The following is a 16,970-nucleotide window of genomic DNA, read 5'->3' as shown; positions in this document are numbered from 1 at the left end:
ACCCTAATACCCAATTGGACTTGTAATGTAGCGACAATCTCTCCTTTTAATGCTCGGCTTCCAGTACATGACTAACCAATGATGCATGGATCCTAGTACATGACTAACTCACCAACTTGAGGAAGATGTTGGCTGCAAAGTTCTTCAAGTCATCCAACAATAAAGATTAAAAAGTTCTTTGGTTACAAAATCCTTGGCGCAAAGACGCAATAACTTCTATAGAGAGAAAGATGAATTAGGGCAAATTGTCTCCAATCACAATATGCATGTATAATCACTTTGCATCATGTTGCATCCACATGTGACAGCCCTTAAAATAATCCTTATATATGTCTAGGGTTGTGAGAAAAGAAACCCTACACAAATACATATGGATATGCATGAAATCAAATCTGGAAATTCTAATTTCGTAATTCTTGACAGATACAGCTTCTGTTGAGCTTCTGTCGAGCTTCAACATTAATCCTCGATAGATATGATTTTGTCGAGCTTTAGTTAACAGCACTTCTTCACTTATTTCTTGGACAGATTTGCATGGCTTTAATACTAAACTTAAACTCTTGTTCCTTGAAGTACTAAACCCATCCTACATCTATCCAAATACAAGTAAAGTGCATTTTGTCAAAGGATTAGCCAATTTACATAACATATGTCTCTAACAACTCTCACATATGTCCTAACACTAAATGTGAAAATATCCAACAACCTTTTAATCAATGTGGATTTGAAACAACTTGTCACATGCACACATTGGCCATACAGATAACTTTAAACATGCATGCAAAGAGGCAAATTTAGAACCTACCTTTTTTTTTTTTTGGGATAAATAAGTGCCAATTGTACACAAATTTCATAGAAAGTTTTGATAAATTTTTTTTGATAGGTAGAAAGTTTTGATAAATGATCAAAATAAGAACAAATCAAAAGAATTGGGCAAAAACATTATGCACCAAAGTTCTTTAACAGGAACTTGAGAATTACAAATGTTTAATGATATGAGCATGCACAATAGGCTTCAACAAATTTTCATTCAGTATAAGAAGATGCTAAGCTTATCGTAAAATTATCACATTCATATATGTCCAAATAAGTTATTGGTTGTACCCATCATGCTAGCCAATTTACTTGGTTAAGTCCAAAAATTCCATATCCTCGATCATCATCTGATGGTTCCCCTTTAACCCTTCTTCTTCTCCTCCTCCTCCTCCTCCTCCTCCTCCTCCTCTAATAAGTAATAACCTAGATAACAAGCCAAAAAACAAAACAAAACATGTGAAACTCATGAAAGCTAAAGCTGTGGGATTTGATCCTCAATAACAATTCAATAGGTTCTTCAATATAAACTATAAAAAAAAATTAAAAAAAAAAACCAAGAAATTGAAAAACCCCGAAAACAATCTAGGTAGAATTTGAGGTTTCTGCGGATTACATTTGAGAGAGAGGTAGCGTGAAGAGTGGAGAGAGAATATGTTTATTTTATAATGTAAATAATAATAATAAATAAATAAAAGATAAATCCATAAGTACCCATGGGTTATGGGGTCATTCTACTGTACCCCCCTCAAAAAAAGGGGGTACAGTACCCACCTAAATCTGAACCATTAATTTAGTATTGTTTTGATCTTGACCATTGATGTAATTTTAATAGATTTTGGTTACCGGTTAAAAAGGTTTTATATATAAACAAAAAAAATTATAACATTCATCATATTTTCTCCTCTCACATTTGCTTCTCTACCTCTACTTGCTTTGTCTCACGTTTGCCTCTCTAAACAAAACCCTCAAATCAGACAACTAAAAACATACCCACAATAAAAGAACCAGACAGCAACACACCACAACCTTAAATTGGTGGCGCTTCTTCTCATCCAATCCAATTCATCGGCCGCTCTCTAGTTTCTTCTCTTCCAATCCATCCTTAAATCGACGATTTGACAAATTAATCTTTACACCAAAGGGCTTGACAGTCCACCATTGATTGCCTAGATCACTACTGGCACGTGAAACGAAATTGTAATAAGGTTGTCGATGCTTTGGCAAAGAAATTTCGGGTTGGACTAGAACTTCAGGTTTAGGTTGAAGATTTACCTAGGGACATTATCCCTGTTGCCTTGTTTGATGTTCATTAGTTTTCTTATGTTTTAATAAAGCATCTGTCTATCTCACAAACTAGTTTCTCAAAAAAAAAAAAAAAAAAAAAAAAACTTTGCACTTTTGAGTTTGGGATGTGAGATGTGAAACTTAAGGGTGGCAAAGTAAGCCCAAACCCATTTGCCCACCCACTCTAATTAAACCTAAACCCACTCAATTATTAGTTGGGTTAAATGGGCATCAACCCAATTAGACCCAATGATTATTGGGTTTTAACTAAAAACTCATTGAGGCCCATTTAACCCAAAAACAATATTCCCAAAGTCAACCCAGCCTTTCCAAAAAAAAAAAAAACCCAGCCCTCAGATGTTTCAGTGTTTCACGAGGGTTTTCATTTTCCCTCATTTTCTCGGCCTCCAATCATGTTTTAATTAGAAACCCAGCAGCTTCAAAGCTTTGGAGATTCCTTAGATTTTCATCATTTCTCTCAAATCTTCGTCTCCTCAAAAAGCTCACTTAATAATTTTAAAATTTGTTATTTTTTCCTTCTTTATATTCACCACTTTGCACTGTTTGGTCTCTGAGAAAGTGAGAGAAAAGAAAGAAAAAATGAAAATTTTAAACTTTTATCACCTCTCTTTTGAACCGACCCAGAAGCCTCTCCTCAAGCTCATTGTCATCTACTATCACTTGAATAGTGTATGCTGAGTTGAAGTAGAGAGTGTTAGAATAGGCCAAAGAGGGACATATCATAGAGGACAATGAAGAAGGTAAAGAAGATGAAGTGTGTGGGTCCTTTTGGGCCACAAGTGAGACCAACCCATCTCTGGGTTTGTGGGTCTGAAAAGGAGTGAGCTAGGGTGGTGGGGTTTTGGGTGGTTTTGAGGGTAAGAGAAAGGAGAGGAAGTTGAAGAGAGAAGAGGATGAAGTAGCCATGGATGATGATGAAGAACAATTCAAGAAGAACAATCATTTGAGTCTTTTTTTTTTTTTTGTTGGCCTTTTGATTTTGGTCTTATCAGGTTGGAATTTGGGTTTGGGTCTATGAAGTTAACCCGGTAACCTTGGGCTTAGTTCTTACTGTGTTTTGGAGTTTGTATGTGTATTTGCTGCTAGGTTGGAATTAGTTTTGGTTTGGGCCTTTGTGGCTCTATCTATATTTTGGGCCATGTGATCTATATATGTAGTAAAAATAGGCCTAATGGAAAAGTAGTAGGATATCAATCTTGTAGGGTCAATAGATTTTGGTTCAATAGTTTACACTTTGAAATATTTTTTTTTAAGAACAAATTTTTATAGATATTATATATATATATATATATATATATGTATATATATATATATATATATATATAAACAGCTCATTTTTAAAAAGTTACAAAAAAATAAGGGTACCAAATGCACAAGTCTCTTTGGAAAGACAAACTTGCTTAATTGCATTCATGCTTATACTTTGTGCTAGGAAGTTTGGTAGTATTTTGGTCATTTTTTGGGTTTCTGGGGTATTTTTGTCATTTTAAGGTTTCGAGGGTATTTTGGTAATTTTTGGGTTTTGGGGGTATTCTAGTAATTTTCTGGGTTTTGGGGGTATTTTGGTCATTTTATGGGTTTCAAGGGTATTTTGGTAATTTTTATATATTGGGGTATTTTGATCATTTTTGAAGATTTTAGAGTACTTTGGTCCTTTTCACTTTAGTGGCATTTTCATAATTTTGATAATTGGGTAATTGGGTGGGTTGGATTTGGGTTAGAAGCAATTAGTTAAATGGGTTTTAATGGGTAAATGGGTTTTATATACCCAACCCAATTATGCCCACCCCAAACCCACCCATTTGACACCCCTAAAACTTGAGTGAGATATGGGGACCCATATCCATAAGTTGGGATAAGATTAGATTTGGTTGGGGTGTGGAGAGGACACGATACTATGAACTTATGGACTTAGGATATTATTATTTTTTTACAACCACCTTGGCAATAAGAACACCAATTTTAGAGTTGGTTTGTGCTATATTAAAAGATTGAAGTGTCCTAAATACACATAGAAATTAAGAAGAAGAAGAAGAAGCATTAGCAATAGTTTTGAGGCTTTGAGGTGTTTGTTGAAATGAGTTTGTTCATATTGAGCTGCGTATGCATATAACAAGTGTCAGTCTATCTTTTGTGTCAAAAAAAATCTGGTCTTCACTTTTTAATTTTTGGTTTTTTTCAATATTGGTCGATGAATAAGTTAATGTACAGAGAGATTAAGGGAAAATAAAATTTCTCATATTGGAACTTTTTTTCATCAAGATTTGGTTTATTTTTTCCCTTGGTTTCTTCTTCTTCTTCCATTTCTATTTATATTTTTTATAAAATAATCTTGAGTTTGAATTCAGAAAATTCTACAAGAAGTATTTAAATTAGGAGAACAGTTATGTGTAAGTTCAAAATAGCTTAAATCTGTTTTTACCTGCTTGCCCATTTTGATAACAACATAAGGATCATTGCATCTGACATTCCTAACTACAAGGTTTACCCCTCTATGGACATGAATCCTAAGCAGACCCTAAAGGCTCTCCATCTCAAGGAAAAAGAATTCAAATTTTTTACAATAAAACCAGTAGAACACAAAAGAAATGAAAGGACTTGTTGCCTTATGTTATGGCTTTGAATATTGAATACCCTTTTACTTAGGCAGAGTGGAGAACTAGTTGACAAAATAGTTAGACACTATCAAAGCCTAACCCAATTGTGCATTTTTATAACCAAAGAAAGAAGACCAAGAACCAAGTCCTAGGTTTGGCAAGTTGCAATATTCTATACTGTTCATAAATAGTGTTCATAAATAATATACCTTCTCTATTGAAATTATTTGAATTCAGCCACCTTATCGTGTCACTATTAAAATTTCTGACTACTACTCCATCTAATTGGTGTGCAAGAATCTATAGAATAACACTTCTTAGAAGCCTAAATGGTTTAGGAGAAGAAAATATAGAAGATGTTCTACACCTCAAATTGGACTATTTGAATGTGGATGAATTGCTTTTAGAAGCCTGTTGGTTGATGGTATCAAACAATTTGAGCTAGTTGTGGGAAGTGATTAATGTAGGTGGTTTGCTATTTTTCGCATTGTAGATGTGAAATGTATAAATCTCTATTGGTTGATGGTATCAAATAATTTGAGCTTCTTGTGGGAAGTGATTAATGTAGATGGTTTGCTATTTTGCACATTATGTATTAGTGTTGTCATTGACTCTCAAAAGCTTGAGTTGGTTTCAAACTAGATCACCTAGCAAGGCTGCAAGCATGTTTTCTGGGACACAAGAAAAATGTGCTATTTGTGGTAAAACTACTTACCCACTTGAGAAGGTCAAATTCTAATATCCCCTAAAATCATTTTGTTGTGATATTCTACATGGAAAATCTTGAATTTTTATTAGGTTGCTGACTCTAAGTGCTCTTCTTTTTCCGCCTCCATTTCCTCTTTTCCTGGTCCAACCCTAGTAGTTTGGGGTTATGATACGCTTTTAGTGTTTTTTCTATTATATGAGTGCATGTCTTATATGCATCTGTTGTTAATTATAATTTATGGCATTGGAGTATGTAGATCTCACATTTCATATATAACATCTAAAAAAAATGGGGAAATAGGTACAGCATTCTCAATTCTTTGTTAATTATGTGCAGGAGTAGAGTGGGATTAATGTTTATAGTAATCTCAATTTGCAAATGTGGATTTAAGATTTCGAATTTGTCAATTCTAATGCCATTGGCCCCCAAGTCCCTTATGTTTAATGAACTTTCAGGATGCTAGCCAAGTATGTCTATGTATGTATGCGTATAGTTGGCTAGCTTTTTACCTAGATTAGATCTGTTTGGCATGGCTTATTCTTTTAGCTTTTTATTTTGTTTGGTTATGTATAGTTTTTTAAAGCCTCATTTTTCTAGGTAAACATTCAGCAAATAAGCTTAAAACAAAATGTAACATTTGTTGGGGTACGTTTCTTTACACCTAATGTTATTTAAATAGCACCTATTTATTTCTTTTCAAATGTCACAAACAAATTATTGGGCATGTCTAAATATTTTCTAACTATCACTATAACTAGCCCACAACCTTTCTCCTCTCTATCACAAAACTGGGCTACAAATGCAGAACGCTATGGGACCCCAATATTTTCTCGTAAAAGCCCGAATTATTTAGTAAGAGAGATAAAAACTAATCTTTTCTAAAGCCTAAGAATACTTATGCTTGATAGTATTTGAAAAGCCCATGATTCAAAACCATGGCAAAACAATGTTATCAATGGAATTCAAATCCATAATCAAAGCCCATGGTTTAAACCCATGGCAATTTATTTATCCAAATGTCCAATTCTCATTGGCAATATTTAAATTCCAATTTTAATTGGCAACATCAAAGCCCAATTCTCGTTGGCAAAATCAAAGCCTAGTTCTAGCTGGCAATATTTAAAGCCCAATATCTCATTGGCAATATCAAAGCCCAGTTCTCGTTAGCATCTTGTAAAGCACAATTTTCATTGACAACATCAAAACCCAATTTTCATTGGCAATATCAAAAGCCCAGACCTCACTGGCAATATCAAAAAGCCTAATCTTCATTGGCAACATCAAAAGCCCAGTTCCCACTGGCAATATCCAAAGCTCATTTTTTTCATTCGCTCTATTTTATCAAAAGAGCCCAAGATTATTAACGCTTGGCAAGGAAAAAATATATCATGGTATAATCATTGCTTAAATATTGCTATGACAATCGTCTTATAAAAACTCATTGGGAGTTATCTTGGAAATTAAGATCTCATGTGATAAACCCATGAAGTGCATAATCACCATTTATGTCACAACATCAACACTCATGGTTAGTATTCAAACCCATAAAGCTCAACATTTGCATCATGATGTGATTATTAGAAACCACGAGCATTATTCATGGTGAACGATTTACAAAAGCATTTTGAAGCTTGTCCTATTGTTTCAAATATTACAACTAATTGCCCAAAGGCCCATTGAAAGTATCAACGAGAAAAAAAAAAAACCAAAAGTATTCACTAACAAAAGTCCAAGAGGAATGAAAGCCCATGGCAAACATGTGTTGTTAATATCCATTTTGTGGGGTGTATACAACCTAGCCCAAAGGAACTAGCCCATGTATGCAAGTCCAATCCAAAAGACACCAGCAAGAGGCAAAGGATTGAGAGTGGACAGCCAGCCCTTCTTCATCCCTAAGCAAAGAAAAACAACTAGAGACCCCTACAAGAGAACCAAGCCTTTGAGGATAAACTATGGGTTGTTCCATCAGTTTTCTGCCACCCTCTACCTAATGTGAACAGTGCCCAAGGGCTGTCATATCAGCTGAAGTCTAAAGGATGATAGAACTCCATCATCTTCCTCAAGACTGCACCTTCAGCAAAAGGGAAGCTAAAACCAAATTATCTAAACTTCAACAAATTGATGCTATAAACCTTAAAAATGTTCAAGACATGATTCATGTGCTAAGCCCATGAATCCTAAAGGGGAAAAATTGGGAACATGTGGTTTGGAGGGCATAAAGGGATCTCCAACAGAACCCCCTAAAATGGACTTAGAGCTTGACACCTGGCTTGGGGTGTTGAATCTTACTCCTTGGGGGTCCAAATCTCAGTTGCAGTATTAGGATTCGCTCTTGATACACACCTTAATCACATTGATTAAGCTCGGCCCTAGAAATCCTGGCATTTAATGCAAAGCACTCTAAAATCCCATCATTACCCAAAGAAGCAAGACAGCCCCTAAAGTAAATCTCCTACTTCTAACCAAAAATCCGAGGAAGATTAACCTTGATTCACTACCTTTGATTAGTCCTACGTTTTTGGATTCTTGTTAATTAATGCTTCTCTAACATCAAATGCTCTTTTCCCCCTTTCACACAATCATAGCCCATAAACGTCTCTCAACTAGTCATAAAACAGCCCATCACTCACAAAAATCCTATCTTAGTATTAATCCCATCTCATTCACTCAAAATATCTCACATTCATCTCATTCATGCCTTATAAATACACACTCACCAAAATCTTAGTTAATACTTGCTGCACTGAGCTGGGGATCTTTCTCTCCGTTCACACCAAGCCAATTAATCCTTCTTTTCTTTTTCCTATGGAACCTTTAATTTTTACTTTTTATTTTACTATTGAAGGATATGATGTATTTATAACAATCGAACTCTTCCCTCACATTGATGTAATAATGGCCAAAAGCACGAAAAATTCCTCTTGACAGAGACATACAAGGACCCCCAGGAGTTAACATTTTTCTAAATTTATCTAATTATTGATTGTTGGACTATGTAACTTCACCCCTGCTGTTGGACAATTTACCTTTTTGGACTTGAGTGTAACATCACCCTTACTGTTGGAGAATTTATTTCCCTTGAACTACCAAAACAGGACCACTAATGTACTAAGTATTGTAAAGTATTTTCATTGGGCTTTTGTTGTTGTTTTGTTAAGTGTAGCCTTTTGTTTTCTCACTTGGATAGGCTTTTCATCACACCGAAAGCCTTTGGGCACCATCTCAAGAGCCCATAGTTGAGTTTCAGCTTGGTTTCCCAACATTTTATTTAGAGGCATCAACTTCCCCAAAAACATTCAAATGCACCTTAAATAAAATTTTACAAGTATGATAGTGTTTGATGAGGATAAAATTAGGCAGACAAAGGTGACGGTACAGACTTGACAAAGGTGACGGTACAGACTTGACAAAGGTGACGGTACAGACTTGACAAGGGTGACGAGATGGTTTTGCCGTCAGCATTCCTTCAAGGCTGACGGGGACCTGAAGTAAAAGAACTCCACACAAAACTGAACATCCTGAAGTTGACGGGATAAACATAAACTAACGAGATAACATAAACTGACGGCGTCAATCTATGGAAAGTTTGTTCTGCACGTTTACGTGTATAAGTAAATAACTTGCTCCCCACGTTTCATGAAACCTAAGGACTCCTATATGGAAAGAATCCCGTAAAATACGCCCAAGAAGACTCCTATAAGAAAAAGACTTCTACTCCAAGGAAAAGAGGGGCAGCCCTCGCTACTATAAAAACCCAAGCACCCTCACAAACCAAGGTATGCATAATTTACCCTCTCTAGCACTCTAGAGCAATGAGAATAATTCTAACTTGACCTTCGGAGGGTGTTTGGCCGGTACCACACCGGTACTCCCCGCTAGGTTATTCCTTTTCGTTGTGCAGGTGCCATTTGCGATCGTACGAGGAACGTGTGACTCACTGGTGGTATTATTTCCGGCATCATCAGTTGGCGCCGTGTGTGGGAAACGTTTTAGCACATTTTTGCTTCCCAGACAGAAGAATTACATGGTACTCACTCGCTCAATGGCGACCACCAACGACGTTCAAGAAGAAGAAGCCCCTACGACCGCGCTTGAAAGACAGGTGAGGACACTCGCCGCCGCCGTGGAGCGCCTCACCAAACAAAACCACGACCTAGAAGAGCAACTGAGACAAAAAAATGCAGCTCCCAACAACCATGGAGCAGATCAAGAAGGAACCAGCGCCGACAGAAGAAACCAGGAAGGACCCCAGGCCAGCAATGCCCCGAGCAAACCAGAACGACAAAACACAAGCATCCCCTCCCTCGCAGAAACCACTCCGCCGCTTGTTATCGCAAAGATGCAAGCCATGAAGGAACAAATGGAGGTTATGATGAATGCTCTCAAGGGACGAGTATCAAGCGACCTTGACGACCTTGTCAATCGAACTGACTCGCCGTTCACCGCCACCGTCAACACCTACCCTTTACCAAGTAAGTTCCGCATGCCACAGATAGACAGTTATAACGGGGTCAAGGACCCACTGGACCACCTGGAGACCTTCAAGACCCTAATGCACCTTCAAGAAGTTGCGGACGCCATCATGTGTAGGGCCTTCCCTACAACGCTGAAGGACGCAACAAGAATTTGGTTCAGCCGACTGACGCCAAACTCCATCAGCACCTTCAAAGAGCTCAGCGCTCAGTTTACCGCACAATTCATTGGAGGCCATCGATACAAGAAGTCTACGGCTTGCTTGATGAGTATGAAGCAGTGAGAAGATGAAACTTTAAGAGCCTACATCTCCCGCTTCAACAAAGAGGCACTCTCGATCGACGAAGCCGACGATAAAATACTTGTTGCGGCATTCACGAATGGCTTGAAGAAGGGTAAGTTTTTGTTTTCCCTATACAAAAACGACCCAAAAACCATGTCGAAAGTACTTTATCGCGCCACAAATATATGAACGCTGAAGATGCGCTGTTAGCTCGGGAAGAGAGGCCGAGGAAAAGAGAAAGGCAGGAAGACAATCGGCAGGACCAAGGCCGAAAGAAGGCAAGAACAGGAGACCGAAGGGACGAAAGGCGCCCTAAGCCCCTAGAGGGAAGGTTCACGAGCTTCACTCCGCTAACCGCCCCGATAGATCAAGTCCTTATGCAAATTAAGGACGAAGAGGCTCTGACGTTCCCGGGAAAACTGAAAAGTGACCCCAACAAACGTTCCCGGGATAAGTATTGCCGATTCCACCGCGACCACGGCCATGACACAGCTGATTGCTATGACCTCAAGCAGCAGATTGAAGCCCTCATCAGACAAGGAAAGCTGCAGAGATTCGTTAGCAAGGAGAAAACGGATCCCCCCGAACAAGACCAACGTCCCCGACGGGACAATGAGCGTCTGAGGCCCCCGATCGGAGATATAAGGATGATCGTAGGAGGAACGGCTGCCGCCGGGTCATCCAAGAAGGCCCGCAAGACCTATCTTCGGATGGTACAAAATGTTCAGCTGACGGGAGTCGTACCAAAGATAGCACGGAGAGAGGGTCCCATAATCGGATTCTCGGAAGAAGACGCGCGATGCCTTCACCATCCACATGACAACGCACTCGTCGTCAGCTTGCGTGTAGGAGATTACAATATGCACCGGGTGCTGATCGACAATGGCAGTTCAGCAGATATCTTGTACTACACAGCATTCCAGCAGATGAGGATCGACAAGGAGAGAGAAGATGAAAACTTACCGGTATGGAGGCCTTCTGGATGACTCAAAAGACAGCAACGGATAAGCCGACGGAAGTGAAGCTGACGAAAGGTGGGCGACGGTCTTTCTCTCCACAAGATCAGCAAGGTTGAAATAGTGAAAAATGACTGGAAAGTGCTGTTTATATATGGATAAAATGGCACGGAAGACGAAGCGACGTCTCGTCAGAAGCAAAGCCAATAGGAACGAGCCACCTGTCCAAGGCATTAAATGCACAGATCCACGCGAACGATGTCCCTGCCTCTTTTGAAAACAAACTCCATAACCCGTCAATACAGATTCTGACGGAGGTATGGAGTAGGGGGCAAGTGATGAGGATAAAATTAGGCAGACAAAGGTGACGGTACAGACTTGACAAAGGTGACGGTACAGACTTGACAAGGGTGACGAGATGGTTTTGCCGTCAGCATTCCTTCAAGGCTAACGGGGACCTGAAGTAAAAGAACTCCACACAAAGCTAAACATCCTGAAGTTGACGGGATAAACATAGACTGACGAGATAACATAAACTGACGGCGTCAGTCTATGGAATGTTTGTTCTGCACGTTTACGTGTATAAGTAAATAACTTGCTCCCCACGTTTCATGAAACCTAAGGACTCCTATATGGAAAGAATCCCGTAAAATACGCCCAAGAAGACTCCTATAAGGAAAAGACTTCTACTCCAAGGAAAAGAGGGGCAGCCCTCGCTACTATAAAAACCCAAGCACCCTCACAAACCAAGGTACGCATAATTTACCCTCTCTAGCACTCTAGAGCAGTGAGAATAATTCTAACTTGACTTTCGGAGGGTGTTTGGCCGGTACCACACCGGTTCTCCCCGCTAGGTTATTCCTTTTCGTTGTGCAGGTGCCATTTGCGATCGTACGAGGAATGTGTGACTCACTGGTGGTATTATTTCCGGCATCATCAGTGTTGATTACAATGTTGGCTTGTTTTGACTAAAAATTTGCAGGTAACAGTGGAGAGCCAGGCCTACCACAAGTCATGTTTCAAGTGCTCTCATGGTGGTTGCCCTATAACTCCCATCTAATTATGCAGCTCTAGAGGGCATTTTGTATTGTAAACACCATTTCTCCCAACTTGTATATTGTATTCGCACAATATGCTCATAGACTCATAGTGCAGGTCCCACTTGTATATTGTATTTGGCTTAAGAAGTATTTGATTTTCATGGTTAATGTCTCACCTTTTCTTTTCTCTTAAAATGAAGTTATTATTGCAGTGGGTAGTAATATATCCTTTGTTGCATTTATTTTATTTTATTTTGTATATCCTTTGTTACATTTGTAATTGTATTGGTGCAACTTGTTTCGGTGAATGATAAAGAAAGATTGGATGAGATTAGCAAATCCAATCTATTTAAACAATAAAACCTAGGGGTCCATATACTTTTGGCTATATGGACCACGATTATAAGATTGTCTTCAGCCTTGCAACTCCAAATAAGTGATCAACACCTGTACTCCATTGACAATAAATTTTACTAATTAAGCTAATTGAAACCAATAAATGAAGGTGATAGTGTTAATTACAATGTTGGTTTGTTTTGGTTAGATGAAAAAAAAAAAAAAATTCCTGCCACCTATTTGATTGATAAAAGGAAAAACTAAGTTCCAAAGTTTATCATGGAATACATTTAAGCATAGACAAAATCTACATAGTGATGTTTTTATCATTTGAAAGTTGCCTTTCCTTTTAGTAACTTTAGGGGAAATTTTTCAAAAATTCCAAACAAATTTAAATTGAAAAAAAAAAAAAAGAGACTGGCAAATGTTTTGAAGGTAGAGTAAAGGGGACAAGCAGAAAGAATAGACAGTAGAAATGAACTTTTTTCTCACTCCATATCTTTGTAACAAGCCAAAACAAAAGGTACATAAAGCTCATGAAGTTTCTGCAAAATGATGTCCTGCAAGTCGTTTTACAAAAGCTGGATTTGCATCCCATGTTCAAGCAAACACAACAGTACACCCAACACTGATGATGAGGTTTATTGCTGAAAGTTTACCTAGAAAAAATGAGGCTTTAAAAAACTATACATAACCAAATAAACTAAAAAGCTAAAAGAATAAGCCATGCCAAACAGATCCAATCTAGGTAAAAAGCTAGCCAACTATACGCATACATACAAGACATATTTGGCTCGGCATGGTGGTGCCCATTTCTACAAGTTCCATGAATATGTCATGGGCAGCTACTAATGCCATGAAATCCAAGCCAGAATCCAGTAGATAATTGTACCTTCCAAACTGCACTATCATCCCATCTTTCATAACCTGGAATTACAAAGGAAATAAAGTGCTTAAAATTTAAATATGAAAAACACATGTATGTGTTTGTTCTTGAGAGAGAGAAAAGTAATTGAAGAAATGAAAGGGGGGGGAAATCCACATTATGCAAGAAATCAACTTGGTGGGTTACTGTAGGGAAATAACTTGAATTCTCAACCTGTGAGAAACAAAAAAAATAGAGAAAACACATACCAAAGAAAAACAATCACACCCACAAAATAGTATTTACGTGGTTTGGCAATTTGCCCATGTTCACGGAATTGTAGGGATTTCACTATTATCAGGAAAAAGTACAAAATGCAGCTACAAATACTCTGTCTCTAAAAAACACAACAACAACACCCATAATAAAATCCTAATCACCAAAGTTGGTTTCTATATACAAAATGGGCCAAAATTTTGGCTTAGGCCTATTGATCCAAGCCTCCGCTCCATGGACTAAGCCTCAGTAAATCTTCCATTAAAAACCACACAACATTATTCGGGTCGGGTCGGGTCGTCAAATCGGGTCAAATAAAACTAGGCTCCACAAAGCCTAACAAATCTCCCACTTGGAGACTAGTTCAATCACCAACATCAACCGCAATCCTCCGAAACACAATCCCTCATCCCTGCAACTCATCCTCCTGTCCTCAAGCTAGAAGGCCAACTGAAGCTGCACACAATTTCAACTTCTCAATAGTGACACCCTTAGCCAATATGTCTATCAGGTTCTTAGATTCACAAATCTTCTCAAGTATTATCAATTTATCTTCAACAAGGTAACGGATAAAGTGGTATTTTGTCTGTATACGCTTCGACTTTGAATGAAAAGCCGAATTTTTGGCAAGAAAAATTGCACTCTGACTATCACTATGTAGAATGCCCATCTTCTGCTTCTTACCCAATTCATCTAAGAAACCATGTAGCAAAATCATCTCCTTTCCAGTTTCAGTTGCTGCAACATACTCAGCTTCTGTAGTAGACAAAGTAACAATCTTCTATAGATTTGAAACCCATGATATAACTGTACCACCTAGAGTAAAAACAAATCCAGTAGTACTCTTTCTACTATCAATATCACCAGCAAAATCAGCATCTACATAACCTTGCAGTTTCAAACTTGAACCTATAAAGTAAAGACATATATCTGATGAACCCTTCAAATATCTCAGAATCCACTTGACTGCCTCCCAATGCTGCTTTCCAAGCCTACTCATGAATCTGCTCACAACTCCCACTATATGTGCAATATCTGGCCTTGTACACACCATAGCATACATCAAGCTACCAATAGCTGAGGCATAGGGCACCTTGCTCATATAGTCCCTTTCTTCTTCTGTCTTCGGTGACTATTATTTGCTTAGTTTGAAATGACTACCCAAGGGTGTGCTCACTGGTTTAGCTTCATTCATGTTGAACTTGCTGAGAACCTTCTTCACATACTCTGATTGTGAAAGCTTCAATGTACCATTAGCCTTGTCTCTAATGATTCCCATACCAAGGATTTGCTTTGTAGCTCCCAAATCCTTCATTGCAAACTGTTTGGACAATTGCTTCTTCAAATTATTAATCTCCTCAATGCTAGACCCTACACTACAACAGTAATATAATGTAAGAATTGTCAAAAAAACTTAACATGGCAATAATGATCAGCTTTACATCTCTTGAACCCAATTCTATGCATAAAATTGTCAAATTTCTTGTACCACTGTCTAGGAGTTTATTTTGGACCATACAAGCTCTTTCTCAATTTGCAGACTAGATTCTCTTGTCCTTGAGCAATGAACCCTTCTGGCTGAATCATGTAAAGGTCTTCCTTCAAGTCACCATGAAGGAATGCTGTCTTCATATCTAACTGCTCAAGATGTAAGTTTTCTGCAGCAAACATTCCCTATACCAATTTGATTGTTGACATCTTCACAACTGGAGAAAATATCTTTGTGTAGTCAATGCCCTCCTTCTGTTGGAATCCCTTAACAACTAATCTGGCCTTATAACGTTTACGATCATCATGTTCATTCCTTATTCTGTATACCTACTTGTTGTGCAAAGCCTTCTTTCCTACTAGCAATTCAGTCAATTCCCATGTCTGATTCTCCAACAAGGAATCCATCTCATCCTTCATGGCTAACTCCCACTTGCTTGAATTCTCATCTTGCAAGGCTTCATCATAAGAATCTGGCTCACCACCATCAGTCAATAGGAGATAATTTAAAATAGGTGAATAACTCTGTGGAGGTCTAATGTTCTTGGAAGATCTACAAACTTCAGCTACAAGTGTACTCAGATCTACCTGTGAATTTACATTCTCCTTATCTTCTTCACCTCTTTTCTGAATAGTACTTTCAGTCAATTCATCTAAGTTGACAAACTCATATTTCTTTTAATCTATCTCTGTAACATCTGACATTACAGCAAACCTATCCTTGAACATAATCTGTTCATTAAATATCACATTTCTACTTCTGATGATTTTCCTATTTTGTTCATCCCAAAACCTATAGCCAAATTTCTCATCACCATAGCCAATAAAAAAACATATTTTAGACTTTGCATCAAGTTTACTACGAGCATCAGAATCAATATGAACATAAGAAATACAACCAAAAACTTTTAAATGTGAAAACTTTACCTCTTTACTACTCCAAACCTCCATAGGAAGTCTAAACTCCATGGGAACTGATGGTCCTTGGTTTATTAGGTAAGTTACAGTGCTAACAGCATCAGCCCAGAAAGTTTTTGGTAGTCCAGCATGCAACCTCATACTTCTAGCACGCTTGTTGAGAGTTTTGTTCATGCGCTTAGCCACACCATTCTGCTCTGGTGTCCCAGGAATGGTCTTCTCCATCCTAATTCCCTGTGCAGCACAATACTCACTAAACCCTCCATCTATGTACTTTCCTCCATTATTTGACCTAAAACATTTTACTTTCAAACCTGTTTTTGGCTCAACCATGGCCTTCCACTTCTTAAAAGTTTCAAATACATCAGATTTATTTTTCAGAAAATAAACCCATGCCTTTCTGTTTGAGTCATCAATAAAAGTGATGTAGTACCTTGAACCTCCAAGGGATGTAACCGAGAAGGCTCCCACAAATCAATGTGTACTAATTCCAATTTTTCAGCCTTTAATGTCCTGCCAGTTTTCAAGAAGCTCACCTTTTTCTGCTTTCCTAAGATGCAACTTTCACACATGTCAAAATCAATGGACTTTAATTCTAGTAGTTTTCCTTTTGACAGCAGCATCTTTATCCCTTTCTCACTCATGTGACCAAGTCTGCAGTGCCATAGGCTTGTATTAGTACTTGCATCAATAACTGCAATTGTGTCTCTTGGACTTGAGGTCATATATAGAGTACCAGTCTTCTTTCCACGAGCCAATACCCTAACTCCCTTTGTAACCTTCCAAGTATCACCAACAAATAGTATTGCATGCCCTTCATCATCAAGTTGTCCAACAGAAATCAAATTCCTCCTTAGGTCAGGAATAAGTCAAACCTTCTCAAGTAACCAAACAGATCCATTAAGCAA

At 38.1% G+C, this 16,970-nt stretch overlaps 1 pseudogene; it reads left to right on the top strand.

Annotated features, from left to right (window-relative positions):
- Window positions 1–5,286: 5,286 nt before the first annotated feature.
- Window positions 5,287–12,281, top strand: LOC126721533 (LIM domain-containing protein WLIM2b-like; annotated as a pseudogene).
- Window positions 12,282–16,970: the final 4,689 nt, after the last annotated feature.

This window comes from Quercus robur, chromosome 4 (genome assembly GCF_932294415.1).
Source record: "Quercus robur chromosome 4, dhQueRobu3.1, whole genome shotgun sequence".
Lineage (NCBI taxonomy): Eukaryota > Viridiplantae > Streptophyta > Magnoliopsida > Fagales > Fagaceae > Quercus > Quercus robur.
This window is presented reverse-complemented; position numbering and strand designations above follow the sequence as displayed.